This window comes from Myotis daubentonii, chromosome 12 (assembly GCF_963259705.1).
Source record: "Myotis daubentonii chromosome 12, mMyoDau2.1, whole genome shotgun sequence".
Taxonomy (NCBI): domain Eukaryota; kingdom Metazoa; phylum Chordata; class Mammalia; order Chiroptera; family Vespertilionidae; genus Myotis; species Myotis daubentonii.
The window spans coordinates 70154788-70160787 of record NC_081851.1 but is presented as its reverse complement, the minus strand read 5'-3'; the positions used below and the strand labels follow the sequence as shown (position 1 = coordinate 70160787).

General features: G+C 55.0%; 1 protein-coding gene across 4 annotated transcripts in view; it reads left to right on the top strand.

Moving 5' to 3' along the window:
* The first annotated feature begins 1174 nt into the window (after window positions 1-1174).
* Window positions 1175-6000, top strand: part of NCOA1 (nuclear receptor coactivator 1) — a 169201-nt gene continuing 164375 nt past the window's right edge. For all 4 annotated transcript variants that reach the window (XM_059660396.1, XM_059660395.1, XM_059660399.1 and 1 more), the window contains exon 1: window positions 1175-1539. The gene's annotated coding sequence lies outside the window, so the exon portion shown is untranslated. The remainder of the gene's footprint in view (window positions 1540-6000) is intronic.

Sequence of the window (6000 nt, the reverse complement as noted above, 5' to 3'; positions counted from 1 at the left end):
AGAACCACTGGTTTAACGGGAAGGACAGGAAGAGGAGGTTGATAGGGTATGGCAGGATGGAGTACCTGCCGATGGGAGAAGTTGCCCACTGTCTCAGAGAGGGGCCAAGGCAAAGTCAGGTTTCAGTGTGAAGGGGTGAGAGAGAGAGAGGGAGGGAGGGAGAGAGAGAGAGAGAGAGAAGGGCTTGAAGATTTACTGGGGGGACAGCAGCAGGACAGGATTGAGTTGGGGAAGACCGCTAACTGGGAATCGGAGCGCAGGGAAGGAGGATGCTTCACAAGGCACTCCCGCAGCCACGGACTCACTCATCCTCGGCACAGCCGGAGGGCGATGGGCTTTACATCGCCAGCCTTTGGAAGAGCGATGCTCTCCAGATAGAGCCATCGCGGCCCGGAAAGCCTGCTCCGCAGCTGTTGGAAGCCTCTGGTGACAAGAAACACTGCTTTTGGAAGTAGCACTTCCATTATGGACTTTTTTTTTTTTTTTGAGCCAATTGAAAAGAAGAAAGGTGCAGGCCCCCTCGAGGGGCAAGTTCTGTCAATGCTAGACATTCGGGGTAACCATAGAACTGCAGAGCCAGGCGGGCCGGCCAGATCTGTTCATCTGCAAAACGAAGTGGGCTGGTGATCTCTCCCCGCTGGTCTACCAGCCCGTGAAGCCCTCCAGGCCCCCGCCTCCCCGTTTCGCAGGATATAAAACGAGGCCCGCGGGACGGGTCTCGCTCAAAGGAACACAACAAATTAGTGCAGGGACAGGCCCCGCGCCGCGTCCTCCCGGGCCCTCGCCGCTCCACCGCCTCCGCAAAGATCAGCGCCGCAGAGGCTGCTCGCCGGGCGGCCGGGCTGAGCGCGCCCCGGGGTCCGAGGCCGCTTCCCGGCAGAGTGGGAGCGGCGCCCCGCGGGAGGGCACGAGTCCCGGGGCCTCCTTCCCCACCCTTGGTGCGGGCACGGGCCGGGGCGCAGCGGACACCCTCCCGGGGCCGCCGCCGGCAGAGGGCGCGGGGCGGCTCCTCGCTCCGCTGCCCGGCGAGTGGGGAGCGCGCTGCCCCGCGCGCGCCGTCGGAGCTCGCGGGCACCGGGTCGCCGCGGCCGGGCCGGCCCGAGAGCGCAAGGGCAGCGCGGCGGGCGGGGCGGGGCGGGGCGCAGAGGGGGCGGGGCCGCGGGCGGGGGGCGGTGGCGGCGGCGGCGGCGGCGGCGGCGGAGGAGGAGAACATGGCGGCCGCGGAGAGCGGCTGAAATGCCTGTTCTTCAGGCCAGGCGAGCGGGAGTCTGACGCGGTTCGCCCGGCCCTCCCCTCCGACGGCTGGACCGCGGCCTCGGGCGCCTCGGCCCCTCTGCGCCCCGCGGCTCCCTCGAGCGGGGCCCGCGCCGGGTCCGTTCTGCATCCCCTGCGGGGGGACCCCTGCTCCGGAGGAGGGGGCCCGAGAGCCGCGGCGGCGGCGGGCTCCCGGGCCGCGGAGACGCGGAGGCCGCGGCGGCGCTGCCACGGTCGCGGGCGAGCGCGGCGCCCGTCAGCGCGGCCCAGAGGCGGCGGCGGCAGGTGAGTGGCGGGCGGCGGGCGCCTCGCCTCCCGGTGGGTGCAGCTGTCACGAGCCGCGCGGCCGCCGAGGCCCTAGGGGGCGGGGAGCAGCTGGCGCCCCTCCGCCCCCGGCTCCGCGCTCTCCCCGCGCCGCCCCCTCCCACTTTCCCCGGTGGCTCCCCGGCCTCGCGCGGCGGCAGGGGGCGGAGGGCGCAGCTGTCACGGCACCCGCGGGGGGCTGCCCGCGGCGGTCGCGGCGCTGCCCCTTCCCGGTGGCCCTCGTTCGCGCGGACCGGCGAGCATCCGCGGGTGCGCCGGGCTCGCGGCCCCGGCCCGGCGTGGGGAGCGGCGCCCCGAGCCCGCCGTGCGCCCCGCCGCCGAGAGGGGGAGCCGGAAGCCGGCGCGGGCGCCCCTCGGCCCCGGCGAGCGCCGTGACCTTGGCCGGCGGGTGAACCTCGCGGAGTCTCGTCGGCCCGGACCGCGAAATGGGGATGACCGCGCGCGCCCCGCCGTAAGCGCAGCCTTCGACGGCGCCCCTGCCGCCCCGGCGCACGGGCTTTCTCCTTCTCCCCGCGAGGGGGTTCGGACGCAGACGAGGGGGGGGGATCCGTGAGGTTTTTGCTAGGAGGGCGAGGGTTCGGTCCCCTGCCCAGGGTTCTGCCCCAAGGACCTGGGGAGGGGAGCAAACGCGTGCACGACGGGGAGGCGGGAGGGTTAATGGTCAGCGACGGAACTCGAGCCCTTCCCTCGTCGCTTGGGAGAGAAATGTTGCAACCGGGCACCAGGGTCCCTAGACCTTTCTGCCCAGCGATGGCTTTCTCGCCCCCTTGTTTTTATTGATTTTCTGACTTATTCTAAAGCGGTCGTCCCCGTGGGCTGGAGGCTGCCTGGGCTGTCGATGTTCGAGGCAGACGGAGGGCCTGACAGTCCAGCCCGTGTGCGTGGCGCGGACGGTCCGCGGGGCCCTGGCCGCGGAGTTTGGAGGGGAAGGAAACTTTAAGCTGCAGGATCTTTCCGCCTTTCAGGCGTGGCTTTCCCTGGTGATCGAGGCCTTGCAGAGGCAGGTGTCCTTGTGGAGAAGGTGACTACTTCTTTTCTTTGAAGAGGGTGCATTTTTAAAGTCGAGGATGAGGATAGACTAGAGCATGAAGGGTTCTTGCGTGACTCGCAGCCCCAGCACCCCCTGCAGATGCCCAGAGCGCGATCTTTGTGGGATGATGTGTGAGGGCTGAGACCTACACTTCGGTGGTTAAGAAATCAAGTGTCCGTGTGAAGCATGGCTGTGGGGAAGCCTAGGTTACGGTGGACGGTCGAAAGGATGGGTTTCAAGGGTTAAATTTGTTTGAGGTGTGACTCCTCTTCTGGAATTGGTTGGAGGTTAGTATTTAAAAAAAAAAAAAAGTTGGCCAAAGGGGCCTCTCAGCTTATTTCACAGAAGCTGTGATGTAGGAGGAAGGGGGTCAGATTTCTTCACGTTGAGAATAATGTGAAAAGAAAGTACTTGCCTGGGTCTTTGGCTCTTCAACTAGGAAAAGTTTTGGGTTAAAGGTAGCTGTGGGGTGTGTGTGATTCAGCGTAATGCTGCAGGGGCATTCCTTGAGCTGTTTGTTATAAACTAAATGCAGTTGGAAGTGTGTCTATTGTATCTCCTGTACTTTGTGGAAAGGTCTAATTTGGTTTTTATGAACTGGTGTCTGAAATGTTTTCCCTCCATTTCTTATTCAGGCTGTATGCTTTGGGAACAGTGGAGCCAAAAGGGGGCCTGACTAGGGAATACTATATGGTTTGGAGCAGCGGTTCTCAACCCGTGGGTCGCGACCCCTTTGGGGGTCGAACGACCCTTTCACAGGGGCCCCCTAAGACCATCGGAAAACACATATATAATTACATATTGTTTTTGTGATGAATCACTGTGCTTTAATTATGTTCAATTTGTAACAATGAAAATACATCCTGCATATCAGATATTTACATTACGATTCATAACAGTAGCAAAATTACAGTTATGAAGTAGCAACGAAAATAATTTTATGGTTGGGGGTCACCACAACATGAGGAACTGTATTAAAGGGTCGCGGCATTAGGAAGGATGAGAACCACTGGTTTGGAGAGAAAAGGCAGGGGTGTTGCTTGTAAGAACAGGTGTCTGGTTTGATTTTTGGAGACATCTTGCACTGCTGTTTTATTACGTTTATGTAACACACACTGAAGTTTAATTTTTAAGGTGTAAAACTTGAATTTTGCATAGTTTATAGTTAATCTCTTCCTGATTTTTTTCTGAGGATATCTGTAGGATTGTGTCTACTTAAATTGCTTTTTGTGTGGCTTAAGCCAAGGGCGTATTTCAGATCTGCATTTTTGGGTAAGTGGTTTTATTGAAGAAAAAAAAAAAAGTGCCTGATGGAACTAATGGTGATTGTTCCACTTAAACTGGGATTATATAGACAATGCATTTCCCTCCCTCTTTCTGCCAACATTTGTTTTTCTTCCTCCCTCAATTCCAGGGTATCGTTTCTAGAAATCTGGGCTGGGAACAGAAGCAGCAGTTTGTATAATCCCAAGCATTCGCTTATGCCAGGAAGCTGTAAAGGTAGCATGAAGTGGGTGTGCTAGAACGATACTGCTACTACTTAAGACATTTAACTGTAGAGGGAGTCTAGGGTCAGATTTTAATTTTTGTTGACTTTCCTGTTTTCTATGTACGTGTTAACCTTTTGGTGGGCAGAGGATTGGGTTGCTGTGGTGCTGACTGGCATCTATTGTGAAAGCGTTGGCAAAATTTTCATGCTCTCGCTCTATAGGGCAGGCAGGGTGGTAAACAAGCCTACATAACTTAAAGATGTTCCTAGGATGGAATGTTCTCTGCATGTACTCCTGGTCCTGCTAATCCAGCAATCGGTCGTCACCAGGACTAAATGTAGAGTAAGTGCTGAGGGTGGTGCAGAGGTGCCGAAAGGGGGAGTGGGGAAGAAAAATCTCTTCTCTTTGTACTGTACATCGGAATATGATTTGTCATTGATTTTTAAAGAACATTTTAGCCCCCGCTTCTCTGTTTTCATCAAGTTCACTTGTTCTCTCTAGAGAGATATTACCTGTATTCCTTACTTTACGTTGGCCTTGGTTTACGTTGACCTTTTTGCCTCATTCTCTAAGGCAGTGGCTCTCAACCTTCTGGCCCTTTCAATACAGTTCCTCATGTTGTGACCCAACCATAAAATTATTTCCGTTGCTACTTCATAACTGTAATGTTGCTACTGTTATGAATCGTCATGTAAATATCTGATATGCAGGCTGGTCTTAGGCGACCCCTGTGAAAGGGTCGTTCGACTGCCACAGGTTGAGAACCGCTGCTCTAAGGGCTCCACATTGTTTGAATGTTGCATACCTTATGGAGTAGGTTGGCTTTAAACTATATGGCCTAACGTAGCCTTCATTTGGAGGCAAGAATGGGAGGTCAATAAAAGTACACCCCACTGGATAGAGTCCCAAAAGCGGTGGGGTGTAGGAGAGCCTCAGGATGCTCATTATTGTCTTGGCAGGGATTGTACCTTCTTCGTATGATAATCACAGGAATTCTCAGAGGGCCATCCACTGCTTTCATGGCAGAGGTCCAAAAACATGTGGTAGGCTCGCTCCTTTTTTGCATTCTGGGTGCAGAGGAGAGTGTGGGATTGGGTTAAATACATGTTTTCCAGGAGTTGAATGACAGAGCACTATATCCATTCTGTCTGCAGAACTATACAAATTTCTCCCCACTTCTACAACTTCACTACCTATTTAGACAGACTAGAGTGTAGGGAGGGACTTATTTCTTCTTTTCCAGGTTGACCAGTAGCTTAGCCCTTGCTCACTGGTCACTGAGGATGGGCCTCATGGTCTCTGACCTTTCTTCTTACCACTGGAGATGAGGTCTAGTCGCTTCAGGCCTTCCCTTTTCTCCTCTTTATGTTTTAGTTAGACTTTGTGCCTTTCTCTCAACGTATAGTGGGCAGAAGATTGGGTTGCTGTGGTACTGACTGGTATACAGTCAGCTATATATTGTGAAAGCATTGGCATAGGGTCAGAGGTCATAAAATGGCCTAGTGGCATCTGGGTACCATTCTTGGTTGCTTAGTTTAAGAAGGAGGTGCAGGTGTTTTTTTTCCGAATAGTTCTGGACATTGTTTTGTGGGTGCATAGTCTTTGGATTAATATAGAGTATAGAATGATTACTTTCTAATTCTGCAGGATACATGATTGAACAAGAGAAATTATTACAAAACACTGACACCAGCATATAAGTCCAATTCTGGAACTGCAAGTAGAGTGGGCTGTTGTATCCATGCTTCCTCCCCCGTAGCCCCATCTGCAACACCGTATTTTTGAGGCTTCTTGAAGTGACGGGCTTTTAGAAAAGCTTAGTGTAGTTTTCATATTTCAAAGATAAATAGCTTATGTCAAACCAGAAGCTATAGTCACTTAAGGAGCTGTGGAGGACTTGAA